General features: G+C 37.0%; 1 protein-coding gene across 1 annotated transcript in view; it reads left to right on the top strand.

The window, feature by feature from the left end:
- Window positions 1-23564, top strand: part of TENM3 (teneurin transmembrane protein 3) — a 423548-nt gene that overhangs the window by 49867 nt on the left and 350117 nt on the right. Inside the window, exons 2-3 of the mRNA XM_074822768.1 lie at window positions 9820-9869; window positions 10616-10690. The gene's annotated coding sequence lies outside the window, so the exon portion shown is untranslated. The remainder of the gene's footprint in view (window positions 1-9819; window positions 9870-10615; window positions 10691-23564) is intronic.

The raw sequence follows: 23564 nt of genomic DNA, 5'->3' as shown, positions 1-23564 counted from the left end.
ATCACCTCCAAGGGAGGGTTTAGTGTTATTATTCTTTAATGCTAAATAGCTGAATATTGCTGTTAATAATACATATAAAGTAGCTTTTTAGCATTCTGCTTAGTTCTGTGTGGTATTTTCACTTATAACTGAGCCTTTTTATACTTGTAAATTAGGGGGGATATTTTATATTTCATTGTAAGTAACTGCTGAGCAGGTTTCTTATATTTGTAACTCCATTGCAAGCATTTCTTTAATCCATGAGTGTTCAGATGCAGTGGGTGGAACTTTAATCTGTATGCCAGTGTTCCTTGGAAATGCTATTCCAAGTACACAAAACCACTGTGCATGGTAGAATTTGCCATTATAATAGATTCTTACCTAGAAGAACCAATGCATAGTATTTTTTGCTGGTTTTAACTCTTACGTTTCAAGACTTAAATTTGTAGTCCATTTAGAACAAGTATTGCTGTTGTTCATACCGCTTGCTAGATACTTCCCCAAATGTGTGTCTTTAAAGACATCAATTTTTAATGCTAGTATACAAATGTATACTTAAAGTTCAAATTTCAATATGTATGGAACAGGTGAATAATTTCTCTCACAATTTTTTCTTTTCTAACTTAACTTTCTCTGAAATTATATTAGCTATCTGAAAAACTGTCATCTTCTAATCCCATTTTTGCCAGAATCATAAGCATTTTCATTAACCTTTGAGAGCAGCTTTACAGATAGATCTTGAGTTCCAGCTGAATCAGTTAAGGCTTTTGATGACATGTTTATTTTGTCAGTCATTGTTATAACTCTGGAACTCCCCTTTGAGGAAAAAAGGGGTCATCCATCTTTTGTAAGATTCATACGTGAGTGCTATCACTATAGTAATAAAATTCATTGCTTGGCATCCACAAAGGACTCACGCCACTGGAAAATGTAATCACACTTACATACATTGTCATGTGTACAGTTAGGCTAGTTTTAGAATAAGCACATGACAATGCAAGTATTGCATACTGATAAAGAGGGAATGTATGTTTTGTTTTTATTGATGGAATGCTGGAAAGCTTGAACAAAATCTGAAAAATACCTGAAACAACATTCTGTCCTTTCTATTTTACCTCAGATTCTTTTGGTAAGGTTGACAAACTTTTTTTTTTTTACTTATATGTATTTACATCTAATATTCTAGGACCCTACATTTTCTTTAAACAGCATTTTTCCACCATCCTTACCAGTTTATTTAGAGGGCTCTGTATCTGCAACTTGCATAGCCAGTGCTTAGATGGCTTCTCTGTAAACTCTATTCTAACCATGTATGCTCACTAGTATTCACTTTTTCTTCTTGTTTTCATCTCTATCTTATTTGTAGTATTAATGAAAGTATCCAAAATTACTTTTATCTATGGTTATAGAATGATTTGTTCATGTAGAAGCTGTTATCAGTATTACCTTGAAGAAAGTCATACTAGTTCATATCGCTCTTGTGAGACTGTAGAACTAGCATCATTAAATTAAGATGATGGAGAGTATTATTTCCAATTTGAAAAAAAAATCATAGGCCTTTTAGCTTGTGTAATATTACACCACATGGTATAGGGTCTCACTGACATCATTGTCATCAAGGAATTATTTTCATTCAGTGGTAACTTGGAAAATTTCTAAAATCCTGAATTAATGTGTTGGGCTGTGAACTGTGGTAGCTTTGCTGTCATACGTTGGCTTCCGTTACTGCTGTGGGCTAGTATCTTCAAGCACAGGGAAGAGGCATAGAGATCAGGCAGTATACTGGTTTAAACTGCAGTTGCTAACCTGACCAGGTTTGTCTGCTATACAAACCACAGTGTCCTTATGGCTTGCAAATTACATTGACTGTAAACCTTGACAATAGAGACAGAAGAAAAAAATAACTGAAATCTAAAAGAGCTGGGTTTAGGACATGTTGGTCTTTTGCCATGGTGCCAGGCGCTTTCAGTTTGTATGTAAGGAAAAAGGTGTGTAGCATTTTGGAGGTGGCATGCAGCAACATGCAGGGATGCCTGGTCACAGCAGTATAGAATGCTTTCCACTCCTGATGAATACTGAAAGGAATTTCAGGCTTCTGTTTGCAAAGGCAGCAACAGAAAGGATAAGTGAATGGGGTGGAGCAGAAACAACTCCCTTTATTGTGTACAAGGACATAAAAAGTACTTTTCTAAGGAAGATTGTTACTGAATCCATTGCTGTTGATATTTCACATTGAGCTTCTGTTAGGCTAATTTTTCTTTAAAAATAAAGGCAGTTGAACATATGCATCGAATGTGCATTGAATGCTAAAACAAATACAAGTCATTGGTTGCACTTCTTAATGACGAAGGTGGTTGGTGTTACTGTTGGGAAGCGTAACAGACATTCCTTTCAATGAAAGTAAATTTGCATGTAATCCCTAGCACATTAACCTCTCTAGGTGATAACCCATCCCTTAACATATTCCAAGAGCTACAGGTACCTAAAGAGAAACAATAAAATTAATTTTGTCCACATTCATCTTTAACATTTTGTTGTCTCATCATTTTCCTCTTTGATAGCAGCTGATTTGGCCAGAACTTGATGGCCTTGTAAGTGGATCTTCTAGTAAGGTTTTTAAAGAATTCCTGAGATCCTAATAAGTAATCGAAAAAAGGCGAGAGCTTTTAGTCCTGCAGACTACAGATGCAGGGTATATCGGAATATCATGTAACAAAACATTGCAAGCTGTTTTGTACAAATGATGAAACTGGATAAAATACCATATGATGCTGTAGAGTATTTTAAAGAATGATTTCAATGTCTTGAACATGCTAAAATTTCACATGCAGATTTACTCTGTCTAATTGAGATTTCAGAGTTGTACTGTTGTAAAGAGGAATTTCTGTGCAAGCTAAGTTCTGGGCAGGGGAGGAGGAATCTGACTTAGTACAATATAAACTGGATGAGAATTAACTTTTCCTAAAATGCATTACAAAAGTGATCATCTAGCATGCTGTTAGCACCACAGTGGGTTTTATGGTGCTTCTATAATTTGGATACTCTGATTTGGAGACTAATTAAATTCCTGGGCAACATTGAATGTTTTACATTCTTAAGTTGTGTAAAGACTATTTGAAATAATGAGATTGACATTAACCTTTTAAGTTTCCTTTTTTAAAAATTATTTGAAAATATTTTAAAAATAAGCTTCAGTAGAATTATTAGAAGTTTCAGGAAAAATTCTACTCGTGTTTTAGATTACAGGCAATCATTCAGTTTGGCTCTGTGTAATAGATAAAATAAATTTACTTTTTTTTTCCTGACCTTCAATTATTGGTATAAACCAAGGGGTTAAAAAACTTCCATTTCAACTTGGAAAGAGCAGCTGCCTTGAAAGTCATCCAAAAAACTTGGCATTTAGGCAGTGAATAAATACTTACACAAAAACTTAAAATCAGGAAGGCACAGTATATCCAATTATTTTGTATTTCAGGAAGAGGATGCTGTTATAGGTGTGTTGAGTAATTCTAAGACTATTGAAAATAGAAAGAAATATTTGGCTTTTGTTCTTTTAATTATAGCTCACATTTGTAAGGTTGGTGTTCTGTTGCTGTTTAAGCAAAAGAAAGGCAGAGGTGTGCTGTTCTTTTGTATCGCTGGTGCTTATATAAAACCATGCAAGGCTGGTTCAGAAAGCTGCTCAGAGCAAATATTAACCTTAAGCTCTTCTTATTTCCTCCGGTATTGTGGCTACTTTCTGAAACAGTGCACTTTGCAATCATTAAAATGTCAGAGCAAAGGAGAGAGTCTGTGGACAGGGCAACAGAGGAGGACAGCAGAAATAGTGACTTGGATTGATTTAAATTGTTACAAAATTTCATTAACTTCATTAGACTAGTGTGCTTGCGATTCTCATTGTTGTGTGGCTGAAAGGATGCTGTGATGTGTCAGGTAATCTGATGTCTTCTGCATATTGATTGTTTGATACTGGGCCGTGGAGATGCAGAAATGTTGGGCTGAAAACACCACAGGAAATAAGACCCACAGGTAGTGGTGTGCAAAGCTTTCACCTGACATAGGCCTAATAATGATGTTAATACTTGACTATTTTTAAAGGGACCATCCTTGGCAAAGGAATAGCTACTGGGTAGATAAACTGATTTTTCACATCTGAATTCAGAAGCAGTTAATCATGTCTTAGCCGGTTTTGAAGACATTTGTGAACCTGATCTACAGGCCATCATACAAAGAGAACTGAAAGTTGTAATGGGACCATTATTTCCCCAAGCATTTGGGGAACACCCTGGGGAAGGGAGGAATGTGTGCAATCTGGTTTCAAGGGAGCTGAGAAATTCCCTGATGGAAAGAAAAAGCTACGTTAAGAGAAGTTTGGATATGAAGAATAATTTTGGCTTGAGCAGTTGCTGTCACTGGTGAGAAATGAATACACCTTTACACTGGTTTGTTTGCATGTGCATTTGTTTTAACATTAGCTGAAGTTAAAAACCAAATTTTGGAACTGCTGAGTGTTTTGGTGCCATCGTTTTCACTCATTTTCCTGTAGGTATGACCTGTTAATCTAGAATGTCTTCAAATTTTAGAGGTCTGTTTCTGAAATGTGTAATGTGAGTCCTCATTCTGTGCTAATGCTGAGATGCAGAGCTTGCACCTATCTCTGGTTTTTTGCACCTATCTCTGTATAGAGTACCATTATTTTCAGCTGGCCTCATAAAAAAGTTTTGTGGTGTGTGTGTCAAGTTGCATAGCTTGAAAATGGTGATACTCCCAAGAGAATAAAGTAGTAGATAACCTAGTTAAAACATGAAATTACTGTTATGTGTGTTCTTGGAGGGCAAATAAATGGGGGAAGGTGTGGGATTTTTCTCATGTAACCCTTTATCTAATCAAGGGCTTATAAAAATTAAACAAGTGGTTGAAGATAGATATCCATACAGTTTTATCACTTTTCATGTCTGTGGAAATTATTTTTTTCTGTATAGTATGAACACTACAATCTTGTGAAGAAAGGGACTCAATTGCAGTGTTAATGAGGTGCAAGGAACTGAAGCTGTCACTGTTGTAAACAATATTTTCAAAAGAATGAGAAATTAGTTTACCTGATACCTCATAACAAGTGTCTTTGAAAGTCTAAGGTGCTGTCTTTGTGAATTATGATGAAAACATTGAGAGAGGAGGTGTTTATGTAGACTGTCTTGTATATATTTTCCAAAATATATAATTGGGTATATATTTTGGGAACATATTTTAAAGTAAAACCAGTGTGTTTGGCACAGATGTGAAATTTGTGTTCCTGAGTTAAGGGAACTTGGTACTGGTGAATTACACTGGTCATTCCAAATGTGTGCCAGGAAAACCCATCCATGTACCAGGTTCTGGAAGTTTTGACCACTTGACTGAGAAACTGTTATAAAAAATATTTTAAAAATTTCTAACATATAGAATTCATGCTGCATATAAAACTAAACTGTCATCTTTACTACAACTAGTTTTATAGCTTTTGAGATAAAATTGTGATGTATTTTTTTTGAAGACTTTTTTTTTTAAGATCCGGTAATACCTGCTTGTACTAGAAGCAGAAATTCAAGTCTTTTCTATAATATAAACCTAGAAGTTGGAATGCGTTCTGATTTAGTGAACTATTACAGCACTTCTGTTCACCTAAGGTTCACTTGGTAGGTCACTGGATCATCATTGCAAGGGGCAAAACAAATAGCGTCTATGCACCTGGTATGCTTATATTTTTATGTCAGTCTCTGATCCTGTTAACAGCCACTTGAAATCAAAGCACTTGAAATGAACGGCCAAGCATGGACCCAGCCTTGGAAAATGGGAGCACAGCCCCTATTCTGAGTTTCAGTAAGAATTTCTTGTCAAGAGACAAAGGTTCAGACCCTATTGGTACGTATGGAATTAGGCATTTGGACTTTCAAGAATCCCTGGAGACACCTTTCTGATATCTGAAGGGCTCTAAGTATTTGTAATAATCCATCTGCTAGTCTTTTATTGATTTTTTTTTTTTCTTTATCATGTAAGTATATATTTGTTTTTTGAGACTGAATATTATACAAGAAATAATATGTTAATAAAATATATTTCAAAGATTGCTAGAGAACTTGTTGCACTGACTTAGTGGCGTACTGGATCTCCTGTCTAGTTCCACTGTTATGTTCCCCAGTGACCTTGACTGGCATACTTCACTTTAGTGCTTCAGCATTTCTAGTTAGCATGTTTATTTGCCAGTAGACCCTTGTGGGAAGGAGCTCTGCTGCACTGCATATTGCACAGAGATAAAGATGATAGTCCTTGCCTGAGCAATACATAGTCTTAAAGATAAATCTAGCACGTGAAGGCCTCCAAGCAGCTATGGGAGTACAGGCTGTGAAAGGTGGAGTATGTATTACCAAAACCAGTTGAATTTTAACATTTAGCTGTATGAGAAGTTTTCCTTTAGTCATAGTAAGTACACTATTACCTAAGATTTTACAAAATACATAATTGAATCTGAAATGCTGAATACCAACATTTTTTCCTGATAACATAGTATTATTTGAATCTTAAAAGGTATGCATTATAAAGGTATGCAAATCCTCAATTTATGCACAATTTTGGTCCCATAATCAGATGTTTCCTAAAAATATGAATAGGTGTGCTGATCTTGCATTCAAGTCTCTTTCATATTTGTCTTATTTACGCATCTAAAACTATGGAAGTTACTTTATTGTTGTGTTGCATGATCATTTGTTATGGATTGTTAAAATGCTGCATAGTCATTTGTTATTGAGTTAAAATCTTGTATGGCCATTTGTTATGGAGAGTTAAAATGTTGACTGCAGTAGTGAGAAATTGAACTCTGCTTGGATTATTAACCCCATTAACTCCCTCCCCCCCAATTGATACCTCAACCAAGAGAGCTGTCATTTAAAAGTAGTGGGCTGCTCTAACAAGATCTGACTGTCATGAACTCATAGCCATAATACAATTGCAAAGATATATAATGGATAACATCAGAAATTTGGGTGGAGAATTAATAGCTATAATTTACTTTCTGGTTATGCTGCCTTTTCTTTCTTAGAAAATAGTACTTTGATATTTATTGCAGATACATGTTGCCAAGTGGCAATTAAGATATGTTTTTCTTCTCATGCATAAAAAGTCATAAATTTATTGGAGATTCATTGGGCAGTGTGGGAGGGAGAAAGTGGAGTTTTAGCTATGTTTGCTCCCATCTCAACCCCACCTCCTTGATGCCTGCTTTTCAGCCTTGGCCTTGGCAACTTGCCTCCCTTCCTGTTTGCTGCTGTGGCTTTTCCCTGGCTCCAGCCCTGTTAGTGGCCAGGCTCTGCATGCTGCATCCTGCTTTTCATCTTTTCAGTTGAGTACTTCTGTTTCCTCATCTTCAAAAAATGCTCTAATTTAACAGTGCAATAAATCAGTCCCTGGAGTATCCAGTACACCACAACCAGATCAAAATGCCCGTACAGTGCCAATGCTGACTCAGGATTAATTATTTCGGTTTGTTTTGTTCCAATTTTTTTTTTGCTTTATTCACTTTTTATAAGCAGTTTTTATGTTGAATCACATGTCACCTATCCATACCATTCTGACTTGGTGGAGAACTAGATGTCATCTTGCTTAAACTTGCAGAAACTCCATGTAATGCTTCTTGGCTAGTTTGGCAGATGTGGTAGTCTTACGTTGAGTCCCAATCCTCCAGGTCAAGTTAGTACCATTAGGCGATGGAGCAGCGTTCCTCTCTGCTGCCACTGTTGTGGAATCACTGCCTTGTTAGCCTAGTAAACATTTTTAGTTAGAGTGCTGGCAGTTTATCACATCAACCATTGACAGAGGTGGGTATTAATACAGAGTGAAAATGGTCAAGCAGGCATTTTTCTGCATTCTCTTTACAGCCCACGAGTAAAGGCTGCAAACTGAATTAGACTTTTGGGTTAGATTCTATGGAGTTGGTGTTAGAAATTCTGAAGTGGTCAGAGGTTATGAATTCTGAAAACAAATACCTAGATAGGCTAAAAGAGAGATACTGTAAAGAACTAAATGAAATCCTTTTCTGCAGAAGTGTAGAACCGATGATAGCAGTTTTATGATTTTGCTGAAAATTCATCATGGTTAATGTAAGAAAGTCAAACTTCTCTGGTTGAATAGAATTTTCAACTCTTTCTTAACATAAAGCTTAAAATTAAAATAAAATATTCTTTAATTCTTGCACCAATTTTCTAGTATTTCTTTGGGTTGACATAAAACATATCCATTGTCTCTCTCTTGGGGCATTTCCTCCTCCTCATGTATTATAAGGGTGCAGGATGCATGTTGTTTTAATGTTTAGGGGAAGGGGCTGCGTTAAAATTTCACAGAGGGAATTTGAGATAGTCCAGAAAGTTGTGGGTTTGGGTTGTTGTTTGTTTGTTTTTTCCTGACTTATTTCTTTCCTTGTGCCTGTGCCCAATGGAAAAATATTGCACAATTGTACACTGGTCATCTTCAGTTTCTGTGGAGCATTACACTCATTTTTGTTTGTGTCATATACTATATGGCATAATTACAGAACTTACCCAGAAAAAAGGAAGTGCCTTTTGCTTTTGGAGACTTCCTTTAATTTTTCACTGTCAGTGATGTAAAGTTAGTGGCATTAATGGTCAAGTTGGCTAGACTTATAGGATGCATCCCAGGAAACAAAACCTCTTCCAGACTGAAAACCACTTTAATATCACTATCTCATTTCTGTTATACATATACACCTTTTTATGACAGCATTAGTTATATTTCATAGATGCAAAATATATATATAAAATTAATTTAATTTAGATTTTGAAGTCGAGTACAATAGACACACAAAGTTTAGGAAGTTAAGAAAATGAGAGATTGATGCTCGCAGATGCAATCTCACTTGTGTTTTCCTGTACATGCATTCTGTGGTATCAGTCTCTAACAAATATGTGATTATGTAATTAAAGTTTGCATCATAATGCATAAAACAAAAAGACCATTTTTCAGTTTATGTGTTAATATTTAGTTTTAAATGGGAAATCTCACTTGCCATCATATGCCTTTCATTCCATACCTTCTAAATGATCACTTGCAGTGTGGATAGTGTAGTTTTTAAGTGCAGTTTTTGAATTTTTAATTCTTCACCATAGCAAGTGTCTGCCATATGAACTGCAGGACTATTTAACAAACACATGGAGAAGATCACCAGATTAGATTTAGGAGATAGATGTGTTTGAGAGATCTGGGTGTCTTGGCTCCTTATTTCAGGAGTTTGAATGACTTCTGTTCCTTAAAGGGCTCCCAAAGTGGACTGGCAGCAGCATATGACAGACTTAGTGGCTATTGCCGCAAAATCCTGATTACTGCAGGGATTCAGCTGTTGACCCCAAAAAGCAGCGGGTTGCCACAGGGGTTGCTGTTTTCAGTAGCATGAACTTCAGACTTCATACTTAGGAGAGAGATTATGCTCTAAAAACCTATCCCTTCGGCTGTGTTTTTACACTATTAATTGCTTTGGGCCCCTGGACCACACTTTAAGGTATACTGATAATGTTCTTGGAATATGTCAGAATTTTGCTGACCAAGACATGAAGGAAAATTGAGGTTTCCAACAGGTTATAACCAAGTTGCTCCTGAAATGGCTGAACTGAAGAAAGAAAAGGTACTTCTGTAGCTTGAGAGACATACTCATTCAGTTTCAAAGTCCATCTGTCCACAGTGGATCTGTTATATCTTTTAAAAAGTTACCATTTCAATTTAAAGTGACAGCTGGTAGGCCATCAAAACCTCAGGTGTTCTCATGGTATGCCGTTCAACTTTGTTCTGTCACTGCAGGAGCAGATTCTAGCCCTCAAGTCAGCAGAGAAATGCCTACATGAACAAACGTGAGTTATGCGCAGCTAAAATAATGGCTTGTGTGTCACTGTTACCTTTGGTTTTGGTATTTAGCAGGAGGGAAGAAGACTCTACTTAAGCATAGTCTTCCCTACCATAGATTAATTTTTTTTCCTGCCAAAAATTAAAAATATGTAATAAGGAATAGGTGTCCAAGCTCTAGACAACTGGACCACCTGTTGCTCTTGCTCTGATGGTGTAATAACTCTAGCAAGTTCTGTGAGCTGGTGACAATAGAGAATGTCATTTTATGTGACCTTCACTTTTCAGTTTATTGAGAAATGACTAGTAATAAGATCAGTACTGTTGTTTAAAAATATTTTAGTAATATATATCACTGAGAAATATTACCAGTTTCCCTGCGCAGAGTTGCTTGTTAACATGTTTGCTTTCTAATGGATAGTTTTGGTTGTAAATCTATGTAAAAAAAAAAAAAAATTATTCCTCTGACCTAAGCATTTTATAAAAAAAAGCTGTTTCTACTGTACCTTTAAAAGATGTAATCTGAGAAATTTGTAGCTTTTCTAGGGCTCTTTCTCGTACAAGTATGTTTAAAGTATCAAATCTAAATAGAATATGGTGCAGAAAAAAAAATTTCTTAGAACTGAGAGTTCTTTTCTTCCTTGCTGGTGTCTAAGTCTGTGTCATAGCCCTTGTTGTTGAAGTGTTCGGGTCCTTAACAGCTGGATCATTTACTGACCCTTCTCTTCATATGATTTCTTCTGGGATCAAATAGAGTATTGAGCATTTTCCAAACGTAGGAGGACCTAGGAGGAGACAGATTTATCTTAGATTGACGACTAGATTGATGGTAAGCAGCGCAGAAGGTTCAAGCCCCGTGCTAGCATGAAATCATTTGACAGATAGAAATATTTGCTTATAAATTGAAAGAGTAGGTAATAATAGTGGTTTTTATGATTACATAACATGATATTTTATGATTACACAGACTAATAGCTAGCAGATGGCAGAGTATACATTTTACTTGTTTACCAAGATGATGGATGGCAGTGATTGAAAAATATTTTTTTCCTTGTTACATTACTCTGAAAGCTTGTACTGGACAGGCAATTTACAATATGAGTCAACAATAATTTGTATCTGCTCTAGATTTTTGGGGGCATCAGTTATTCTGTTTCTTATTTTACTGGAATTTTTTCTTCTTTGAGGGAGGGGAAAACAAAAAAGAAATCTACTTGGAAAACCAGGCCTTTAAAAGGGGGCATGTGTGCCTGACAGCCTACATATACAAATAATATCTATTTGTATGAAGAATAAATGGTGGGAGGTTTTTTCACTGTTCTATTTCAAAGTTTATCATATTACTCAGGCATTTTGATGAAAAGAGATATGCTCTGTCTTTTGTTTAGGCACCTCAGCATAAATCCACGTTGTTATATTGCATGCTACCAAGATAGTTAAAGCTATCCAGTCACAATAATAATTGCAGTGGTTTTCATCCCTTTTATTTAATTGGTATTGACTTACTCAAATTATCTATGTGTATGTTTTATATGTATCTGCTGTTCAAGTGTTGTTTTGTTTGGGTTTTTTTTTCTTAGGTGCTATGGTTTGAGAATACTCCATAAACATGAATCAGGTTGTTCCATGAGTAGTAGACCTAAAACCTGATTTTTTTTCTAGGTACATTCCCTATGTATTTTAGTCTCCAGTGTCAGATACCCAGCTCCCTGACATGTCCCTGAAGTCTGCCATTCCTTTCAGCCTCTCTCAATGGTTTTTTGCTGGACTAGGAGTGGTGTGCTTGTGGTTTCAACAAACAGTACCTGAATTCTGATTAGCTAGTAGATTGCCATCTCTCCAAGGGAAAAGGGACAAAACTATCGTCGCTTTTCCCTCAAGAGTCACTGAGTTGAGTCTTATTTTTCTGTAAGGTCTCTTAACTTCTGTGAAATTCATGTCTGAGACATCTAGCATTTTGCCAAATTTGATAGAACTTGGACGACATGGTTTAAATATTATGATTTTGCGTTTAGTCTTCTCATAACAACATTAGTTTCCTGGAAAAATCAGGCTAAAACAATCAGATGGCACCAGGGTGTCTTTTCTCCTTAAAGAACCCAATAAGATCATGGATTCCCCCCCCCCCCAGTAAAACAGGAAGGGAAATTATTGCAATTATTGTGACTGGACAGGATAAAACCTAACTTGAGATGTTTTTTCAGATAAGAAGACTCTTGCCTTTCAGCCAGAGGATGTTCCATAATGTATATGTCTGATTTCTAATAGAAATATTGAGTCTGTTTAAAACTGTCCCTTAAATTCCCTTTATGAATTTACATACATAAGACCTGAAGGTATTAGGAAGTTCAGTTTTATATCAATCACAGATAGATCCAGTGAGTCCCTGTAATTCTACCCACTTACAACTCCGATCTCTCAAAGGGTTTTCATCACTGCAAACTGCTAATGGCCTTTCAGCGGGGAGAAAGACGATGATACTGTCTCACCTTTTGCAATGTGAAAAAAAAAATATATATTCAGACAGTTGCTGGTAGCTTTAGTAAGCTTGTTTTCCATAGTCCCTATTCCCAATGAGCACTTTTTTCCTAGTCAGTAATTGATTTATTCGTTATTTTCTCTATTTTCTGCTTTTCACCATTGTGTTCTGATTTGAGTGGGTGGGTGACATATATATACATGTCAACTATTACTGTCTTGTTCAGCTTTCCTACCTTTGACTGAATCTTTATTTAGCATTCTGTATAAGACCCAAGCTTCAGACCAGTATGCTAATATCCTAGAATTACAGAATGGTTTGGGTTGGAGGCGACCTTAAAGATCATCTAGTTCCAACCCCCCTGCCATGGGCAGGGACACCTTCCACTAGATCAGGTTGCTCAAAGCCTTGTCCAGCCTGACATTGAACATTGCCAGAGAGGGAGCAACAACTTCTCTGGGCAACCTGTTCCAGTGTCTCACCACCCTCACAGTGAAGAATTTCTTCTTTATATCTAATCTAAATCTACCATATTTCAGTTTAAAACCGTTACCTCTTGTCCTATCACAACACTCCCTGATAAAGAGTCCCTCCCCATCTTTCCTGTAGGCCCCCTTTAAGTACTGGAAGGCCACTATAAGGTCTTCCCAGAGCCTTCTCTTCTCCAGGCTGAACAACCCCACCTCTCTCAGCCTGTCCTCACAGGGGAGGTGCTCCAGCCCCCTGATCATCTTCATGGCCTCCTCTGGACCTGCTTGAGCAGGTCCATGTCCTTCTTATGTTGGGGGCCCCAGAGCTGGACACAGTACTGCAGGTGGGGTCTCACAAGAGCAGAGTAGAGGGGGAGAATCACCTCCCTCGACCTGCTGGCCACACTTCTCTTGATGCAGCCCAGGATACAGTTGGTTTTCTGGGCTACGAGCACACACTGCTGGCCCATTGCCAGTTTTTCATCCACTACTACACCCAAGTCCTTCTCCACAGGGCTGCTCTCAATCCACTCTTTGCCCAGCCTGTATTTGTGCTTGGGATTGCCTCTACCCATGTGCAGGATCTTGCACTTGGCCTTGTTGAACTTCATGAGGTTTGCACAGACCCACCTTTCAAACCTGTCCAGGTCCCTCTGGATGGCACATCCCTTTCCTCCAGTGTGTCAACCGCACCACACAGCTTGGTGTCATCGGCAAACTTGCTGAGTGTGCACTCAATCCCACTGTCCATGTCATCAACAAAGATGTTAAACAGCACTGGTCCCAGTAACAACCCCTGAGGAACATCACTCATCACTGCTCTCCACTTGGGCATCGAGCCCTTGACCGCAGCTCTTTGAGTGTGACCGTCCAGCCAATTCCTTATCCACTGAATGTTCCATCCATCAAAGCCATGACACTTTCCAGCTTGTATGTGTAAAGATGAAATGGCTTTGGTAGTGATGCCTAGCTTTGGTTGTAAAGAAGGGAATGAGAAATAAGCAGTAGAAATCTAGCTACCAGGAGCCAAAATTCTCCAAAACCCTGTGATTTTTTTTTATATGGAAACCTGAATTGTCTCTGGTAAACTCTTGAGGTTAGCAGTACAGGAAAAGAGCAGGAGTAGATGAGGAGAGAGAGCAATACTCATCTGGCCTCCTTAAATTTTCATGGTGCCCTCGCTAGGAGAAGATGAGCACTTCAGCAAAAAGCGTCTGTTGCATCAGAAATAGTTTTCAGGTCTGGATGGGTTTGTAATTCACTGTGTAATGCTTGCTGTGTCCAGATATGAAGCCAGGTTATCAGGTGAAGATCATAGTTTCATGAACACTGTAGGTGTCCTTGCCTGTGCCTGCTGTATTGCAGCCTCTGCCTGCCTGCAGAAGAGTTACAGTGGCTGGATGCAGATGCAGGCAGGGAAAGGAACCCAAGGAAAAACTGACTTGGTGAGAATGACTTTTTAACTCAGGGTGAGCTCTGATAACAGAGAAACCACAAGCTTTGGGACAGGACAAGGGGTAGGGATGCTCAGACCTGGGTAGAAGGATGGAATACAGGGTTACTGCTTTCAGGACTACTATGGGCTTTCACTTGTGTAAAGTTTCATAAAAACTAATCTTAATCCTATTATAGAAATACATATGCAGATTTTGGGATTAGATGATAAGTGATTGACATGCATGTGCTGTTACTGTGCAAATCCAAGAATTTTGTCAGGTTTACAGATGATAAACTAGGCAATAGGTCTTAGTTAAAGAATGTAGAAGATGTACAATTGACTTCGGTTGTCTTTGCCCAGATTTTTATTGGCTTTCTGTGTTTGCAACATTCATCCTTAGTTATGCATGTAGTCTGAGCACTGTTAGATCTCCTCTGTAAAATTATGTAGCAAAATTTTAAATAGAGGCCTTTTTAGAGTATGCATGGGTAATACGTATCTTACTGCTACAAACCTACATAGTAGTGATTTTTAAAACTATTCAGTCTGTTTAAGCTGCTTTTTTGTATGTGATTTGTGTTTTGATAGTTCTCTTGTTGAGATGAAAAAGGACTTTGTGTTTTGTGTATCTAAATTACGCCTTCATGGTTTCATTATGATATATTTAGTTCTATTTTTATCCTGTTTACATGACTCCTATAAGTCACTTTGAACCCCTTCTAACAATGTAATACTTCCATTAACCATCATCAGTATTCGCAATAGGAGATTTATTCATGTTGGATAACAAATACTTAAATTGTTCCTCAGAAATGTCTCAAAGAATATATTGCAGCATTTTTACCAATTAACTTGGTATGTAAGGTAGTATGAATATTGATCAAATTTCAAAATCGAACCTCTGTATTTTGGGAATGTAGTGAAAGTTAACCACAGATTGTCATAACTAACTTGCTATGTATTTAGTCAGTGAAGTGTGAAGGAACTTAAGTCATCTGTGGAAAATTTTTATTTCATGTTTCAGAACTTTTAACTGTTGTTTTACCAGAACCATCCCCTTCCAGGTACATCTTTCTTCAGACAGATCTATGGATCAAGGGAAATTCTTAGGGACTGTGGAAGGAAGAGCTGTCCAAAGCAAAAGCTACCATGCATGCTTACTCCCAGTTTTGCAAGCACTTGAACAAGTACCTGCATGCTGATAATTTGTATGCTGCTAATGTATGTGTCTCCAAGGAAGGTGGTTCAAGTGTATCTCAATATTAGAACAAATGGATTCACGTTCTCTGACAAGAACAGACTACCATTCAGGTTTTAGTGATAGATTTTACCTCTGTATGGGAAACAAAATGGGTTTCATTTTTTTGTCTTTAAGTGTTTACTAACTGGTCTAAGTAAAATTTGTTATAGTGTTTGGGGATTTTGGTTTTACTTTGGTTTCTAGAGAAGACACCCTATTTTATTATAGTCTTTGTGTCCATGAGCATGCTTTAGCTTCTAACCAAAACCAAAGCTGAAGGTATATAACATGGGTGTACTGGTCCATCAGTATTTTCATACAACATTGCATCAGGCTCTACTAGCTGATCCAGGATGATTGCTCTACAGATTTGGAAATCACTGCTTCATGAGGACAGCCACAGAAATGAAAGGGGTGGGGGTAGGAAATTGGGAAATTGTCCTTTTTATTTTTTTAAAAAAGCAAAATGTTGCCTCTCTTCAGCAATTTTTTTTAAAAAAAGTATTTACTGCCTGGTATGTGACAACATCTAGATGCCCAATTCAATTTAAAAGAAATAATTTACAAATAGTTTTGTTTTCTGACTTTCGGAATAGAAATTATCCATTGTATTCTGTTTCTTAGTCAGAAAGCCTCAAGTTCAATACCAATGCTAATACAAGGCTGTGGGATTGTGTGCACAAAGGGACAGGGGAAAACAAAAAAATACAAAAAGAAAAGTAGTTCATATCTCCAGGAGATGTATTTTAGTTACTAAATGCATTTGCTCTTTTATATTGTGCCTTTTTAGACACTCTTCAAAATTAGGGTCTGGTATTTGCAATGGATTTTAGAAGGATTTGCATCTTGTGTGCAAAGGAGAGAGAGAATATACAAAGTATATGTGTGTGTATGTGTATTAATTTATTACAGCAAATCACTTTGAAGTATTAGAATTGTACAAATAAGACCCAGCCCTGTACTTAAAAAAAAATAATAATTAATGAGTAAAAGTTTTCACTGCTGTAGATCCACAAAAATGTCTAGAAAGAATGAAGGGGGGAAAGAATTATGGTTCTTTCTCTCTGTCTGTCATTGTGGTATCCAGTCCCCCCTCCCCTTGCTAAATGACATTGATTTGTTTATATGTTTTGGTTAGGAAGGTGGGCTTGATGTTGCTCATGTTCTAGATGTTAGTGTTTGAGACAGCAGCAGACATCTTGCTCAAGGTCACTAAAGGCAAATTCTGTTTCAGGAGTCTGACTCAAAATTCATTCTGTCTGCTGAGTTCCCTCCTTGCCCTGTGAAATCCTGTTTGAAAAAGCAAGCAGTATCTATTTGTGCTACCAGTATTCTGTGAGAAAAGAAAAATTATATTAAAAAATAGGATATTGATCTGGATGACTATCCCAATATGTAAAATATTCAGTGATGTATCTTGTGTATTTCCAGTGTCTTCCTTACAGGCAAGATCACACTGCTTCCATTTCCTTAAAATAAATAATAATTCTACCCCCCCCACACCCCATATAAAATGAGTGACTGCGTTAGTTTAGATGCTTTACACTATCTTGGGGAAGCTAGAGGGGGAATTGGAAATGCATCTGTGGTATCTCTTGTGTAAATTAGGTTTTTGATCATTTTGATAGGGCATAATTGCTTAAACATGACATGTATTGTTTTTGTTTTGTGTTCCAGTGTAGAAGCTTCAGAGAGAGTGTGTTACAGTGTGTACAGCTGACTTTAAATTCTGTTGACTGTATACCAGAGGCATTTTTCTCAGCTTAAAGTACAGTACTCTACATATTTTTGCAGTATGCTAATCCAGCAATCTGTGCAAGGAATAGAATCTTGATTTTAATCTTATTTTAGAAGTTACTGACAGTGATCATATATAAAATGTTACAAAATTGGGGAAATATAATATTTAATGCCTGACCTGCGTTATATAGGATCAGAATATCTTAGCTGGAATCAGTGTTCCCAAACAGTGAAAAATACAATAAAATCTATTTTCTTTCAATAGCCTATAGACAGAATTGGTTAAAAGACTTATTTTTAACACCTCTTTTTATTGGATGTATTCATTTGAGATAGTATATGGATGATTAGAAAAATATATTTTTACTTCATAATAAAACCCATAGTAATCTATCCTCAGATAATAAACAGGCATAAGCTTTCAATGAAATAGTAAATGAGCGAATAATAGTATTCACAGTTCTGGGTATAAAAGAAGAAATCCATGTCTTCACTGTTAGTCTGTCTGAATCAGCTCTCAGGTGTTGGTGTTTGACATAAGTTGAAATGAAATAATTGAATTGTAACATAACAATGTGTTGTTACACCTCAGTCTTAAATTGTACTTGTTCTCAGAGTGGTTTGAATAAACTCAATCTCCATGGAATTTGTGCTGTGTAATTAATGAGAAGGTAGCAAATTGCTGTATGTTTGATCACACTTGCTTTGGTGTTGCAGAAGAAATGGGATAGAAAGGAAAGTATCTGAAGGGAGCAAAACAAGCAGGGAGCTTCTCTGGTGTCGGTAGCCTTTTGCAGGGGCTCTGTGTCCCTGCATTGGCATGTCCTGCTAGACAGGGAATGTTAGTGCTCTGCAGAACTGTTACATGTCTAGTCAATGTGGTGAGGGTCAGCAGTTCACTAAATAGCCTGCCTCACTGCTCTGCTATTGGTCAGCACCATATTTAGATCTAAGAATGAATTTTAAAATAGTGCCTTGACCATCTTTCAGCACCTTTTTGCAAGAGCACGGTGGTTGCTGTTAATTTATATTTGAAAAGATGCTTTTAAGATTCAGTATGCTTTGTCATTCATAACAGAAATCTCAGAGGTATTAATGTGGTCGCTTTACAGAAGCACTGGTGGCCAGACACTAACTTTACAAGGAACACTTTCACCACTTCATCATTATGAGAAATGTAGCCTTAATGATTCTTAAGACCCGAAGTCATTGCATACAGTAGAACAAGTCTAAGGAGAAGTGTTAGGCTTGAGGAAGCAGATAGTTTATGCCCTTTGTTTAATGTTCATCAGTTTGGATTTCTGATTTATACCATAGTCCATAACGCAGCCAGTGCCTGTGATGGGGCAGGCTGCCCTGCCTAACCTGTCTTGGGTTCCTGATAGTTCATCGTGTCAGGCGGAGCCTGGTGGCTCTTCATTCTTTCCCCTGCCTGCAGTGAGCATGGTGTCAGCAGGGACACACTGACTAGGAGCAGAGCACTTTGGCATTTGGAGAACAAGCATAACTCACCCTTACTGTGCTTATCTTATGATCGCTCTACTTGTGAACGAAAGTCTTAGTAATGGGTATAATGGTGTTTTATAATATCATAAAACATAAGTTTAATCTTAATTTATTTGATTGCTGCTATAGCAGAGATCCTGAAGCACCACCTCGGCTTCTTTTCCTGAATGAATTTATTCTCCTGTAGTTATAGGTTTTGGTTACTGGCCTAAAAGCTCTGCGCAAATGTCAGAGTAGTACTGTATATTAAAATATATCATTATTTCTCTTGGTACCACAGCATGATATATCTGAAGTGAAAGATTTTTAAAGGCACACATACATCTTCCTGAGAGACAGATTTTTGCAAATCTGTCTCCATTTGCTCTCATTAGTATTAAATCAGTACAATTGATAACAAATGTCAGACTGTAATGTTTCTGGTGAAGCAGACCATCTGCCTGTTTCGTAATATGAACATTTATGCCTACAATCAGTATACTTCAACAACTGTGTCTGAAATGCCAGGTAATAAATGTCTGTTATTTGAGGTCTCTGAATACATTATGTATATTGGAACAATAATTAGTTCCACTCTTTCTCGCAAATGTAGTTATTAGAAAAGATTTCTTTCTGTGGATTGCTTGCCTCCCTTGAAAATGCCATCCTCCTCTTAGCCTCTGTTTTATTTCCCTGTGATTGTTTGTTTGTTTCCTACCAATGTATTTTCTAAACTAGCTAGCCTCTCTTTGAATAACTGAAATTTGTGAAGGCTGCCAGTCTACCAACTAAAGTAATGTTGTGATACTTGAACAGAATCATGTTGCTGTCAACTTACCAGTTTGTTTTGACGGAAAGTTTTTGATTTAAAAACAAACACTAAACAAACTAAAAGAATACAAATATCTGTGAAATCCCTCAATTAAAGCTTTCAGGACTGTAGTGTAACTTGCTTTTATTCTGTGGGGAGCAACAGAAAGTGAAGATGAGTTGTATTTCAAATGACTCCATTTAGTCAGCCTTCCCATATTGATGCATGTGCTCTTACTGGAATGGATGGAAGCTAACGGGCTTCAGTTTTTCCTAAATCTGGATTCTTCACATCAGCAGTTGAAATCCATGTATTTGTAGCCGGACACTACCAGTTCTCGGTTCACATTGCCACTCCACGTGCTGCATGTTGTGAGAGGGGAGTGAAGCCACCATGTTTAGGAGAGCTGGGCTGAGCCTGTTCCTGCTCACCTCCAGTCCTGTGGCATGGATGGCACGCTGCACCCACAGCACCTGATTTTAGCTGGTTTAGCGCCGGCTCATTTTACAGAAGTGCTCTTAAGCAGGTCAGTTGCCCAGAAAACAGTCTATGCCCATCTGAACAGGTCATTTAAATAGTAGCAGGACTTCATGAAAATCTCTGGTAGAGTTGAAGAGAAGATGGGAGAGAGATGTCTCAGCTGTCCCTAGTTTTCCTCAAGCCCTTTTCATGGAAGAGGAGAGTCTTCAATGTTTTTGTGGCTGTGGAACCTTTTGAGGCTGTGGTACAAAATAGGGGTGTTGGGTTGTTTTCTTTTGAAACCAGTATTAGTATGCCTAAAAGGAAACTGGAGAATTGTGCTATATTAATAGCAAAGCTGCATACATTATGTGGACGTTTTCATCACAAAGAAACACTGTAAATAAAATCAGTGAAAATATGCTAGATTTGTTCTTTATTCTGTTTTACAGTAACCTTTTCAATTTGAATGTGAAAGGGTTGTTAGCACTGTGCTTATAATGGATAGAGAAGGTTTGGAGAGTTATTGGTAGTGATACATAAACTGATCCTTGTATTTACTAAATTTCTTACATGTTGTGATCTTTCTCCATCATGATTTGAGAATGAAAGCTAAGATAATTGGGTTATTTATTTCTCAGGATCATTTGACTTGAAATAGTATTTGACAGAAACCTTTGTTTTGTCGCAGGATTGGGTTGTTTTTGTTGTTGTGCTGCTGGTTTTCAAGTACTTGCAACACTACTTGTCCTGCTTGTGGCATATCACACTATGTTTTTAAGAAACTTCCCCCTCTTTGCTGGTTTATTCAGTATTTTCAGACCAGTATGTTACATTCCCAGCTTTAATGTTTGTCTTGGAAACCTGCACTGTTTAAAACTTGGAAAGAAAGAATATTCATTCATACATTCATTTGTTTATCTACTTACATTGCAAGGTTTCTTAGAGTATTATGTCTGAGTAGCAATGTGTGTAACTTGTAGGTATGTATATGGTATATGTATTGAACAATTATTTATGTATTGAAGGGTAGATTTTTTCACAAGTACTCAGCTTGTGTTTGTCTTTACCATGTGAAGCAGGGTTAAAAATCTGTCCTGTAAAATAGAAATAACTGTATTTCTGTAAAGTATCTGTATTTCTGATTTATCCACTGAATCTTGGTCTGACAATGCAGCAGAGATCTTCTGCGTGCCAAACATTAACAATTTTTGGATGCTTCGAATCATCAGGATTTTCAAGCAGAGGAGTTTTGTCAGTGAGAAAAATCAGCTGAATGAAAATTTTGCTTGAGATTACTCTAGTTCTTGATGCCATGATACTAAGCAGAAGATCTGGTAACTTGCACACAGAGTTACAATCCTCCAATAAAATCAAGGTCTGCAAGTTCTGCCAAGGTTCTTAGCGAGTAAATATTCGGCAGAATCTGTCATTTGATGTTGAAGAATGTAAAAGGCAGCAGACATGCAAAATTGCAGCAGGTTTTACAGCTGTAGAGTTGCTTCAATAGAAATAAAATGTTTTAAATCGCAACAATATATCATATGCATATCCTCATAGAACACTTTAATCATATTAGGGTATTATGTTTTTATGTGCTCTGTAACAATGTACATATGATGCATCATTGTGATTTAAAACATTTTAATCTTAATTTATTCTTTTCCTAGTTTTCTGTCTTATTCCTTTTTCCTGATCTCAGTAATAAAAAGGCAGCTTCTGATATTCCATTTTCTTATTTGTTTGGAAGGCAAAGATTTGGCAAAAAGGACACAGGAGTTTTCAGATTTACAGGCCTGCTTGTTAAGATGGCCTCTGCTCAATTCATGTAAAAATTACAAGAGTAGAGAGGACTCTCCCATTTTCACCTCCAGTCCATGCAAAGGACATAGCAAACATACATATGCCATAAATATATGGGATATGAGTTATATGAAGCTTAGAAGCTAGATCTGTTTTCCAGGCTGTGGAGTTAAGCATCCCCCAATATTCAGCCAATATCTAGATAGTAAAAAAAATTAAGAAATGTTACAAAAATTTGCTGTTAGTTAAGACTTATTTCTTAACAAAATAGATAGCATTGTCTTACTGTTTTCAGTAGGTTTGAGCAAGTTGGTAAATCTATTTTCTTATTAACCATTTTCCAACATATACTTATTAACTGTTTATATCATAAGTGTTTCCTGTGATGACAGTTTGGTTTCTTCAAGTAATAAGCATATTCTGTTAAATCTTTAGTTTGAGAGAAGCATGGGGATAATCTAGAAACTGTTCAGGCTCTGAGAGAAGAAAATAGACTGAGTTGCTAGTTAGTCAGATACTTATAGAGTCTTCAATTTTGGTTTAGTCATGGAATGTACAGCACCAATTATAGCTGATATGTGCTGACAAGTGATATTTTCACTTTACAATTCTGCCTAGTTAAATAATTTAAATAAATCGGTAAATGTATCCAGTACCTGGAGTGAGCTTGCCTACCTGCTGCTTTGCTTTGTAAGAGATGGCTTAGATTGTTCAGTTAATAAAAGTTTTAAATGTCGTATCTATAAAAGTCTTGATATAAAATCCTCCAGCTAAGGAACATTTTTATCATGAATTGTTTGGTAGTGAAAAGAGAAGATACTCAGTGTTAGACCTTACTCATAGTCTTTTCCAAAATACTTGTTAAGAAATGATATTTGAGATTGACCTAACTCTGGATAATGATGACTGTCCTGAGAAACTCAGTGCAGTCTTTGTGTGCAGGTATTATTTCTTTAATTTTCTCCTCCTTATATAACCACTATGTTTCTACAAATCTCTCATCTAACTGCCTGCCCTATCCTTTTACTGTGGACATTTTTCTACACATCTCTTAAAAAATAAAAGAAGGTGTTTATTTGTTCACTTCTTACGTGGCAAGACCCTTGCTCTCTTGAGTCCCTCTCACAAGGGTCACTTCTTGGCCATCTGCTCTTTCCTATATACCATGTCTAAACTATACCGCTAACTGACAGTTATGTGCTTGTGATTCTCAGCTGTACATAATTCTTGACACCTTTAATGACTCTTCTCTGTTCTCTTTGCCTGCTTGTGTTGACTTTCCCTCTAAATACTTCGCATGGAAGTGTTTCTCCTGGGGACAAATCAACTGTTCTGCTTGTATAGTTGCTATTTAGACTTTCCATGAATAACCTCGGTCTCACATTTGATCCTGAACTTCTCAGTTGATACCTTTCCTCTACCTGCAAATTTCATTTCCCATATATAGCATTGGCCTTTTTTTAGTGCCTTGTGGTCTGAACTTCCTCTCAACAGTTTCATTTCTCTCTATTCCTTCTTTGTCTCTGTATTTGCTGCGTGTGAAAGAAGCGCTCATTCTTTTTCTGAGTGTCATTTTCAGGGATCAATATGAAACCATTCTCTCTTTCTCAAAATCTAAATATGCCATCTCATATATTTTGCTTTCAGTGTTTTCCTTTCATTTTAGCACAGATCTTAGTTATACCAGTCGAGCGTATTTTAATAGGAGCTCTTGTGTCATATGTATTACTTCAAGATAATTTTGAGTCTGTTTTCTTCCAGCTACTATATCATGTTAC

The sequence above is a fragment of the Strix aluco genome, chromosome 4 (assembly GCF_031877795.1).
Source record: "Strix aluco isolate bStrAlu1 chromosome 4, bStrAlu1.hap1, whole genome shotgun sequence".
In the NCBI taxonomy this organism is placed as follows: domain Eukaryota; kingdom Metazoa; phylum Chordata; class Aves; order Strigiformes; family Strigidae; genus Strix; species Strix aluco.
Note: the sequence above shows the minus strand (reverse complement) of the source record. Positions and strands in the feature narration are given on the sequence as shown.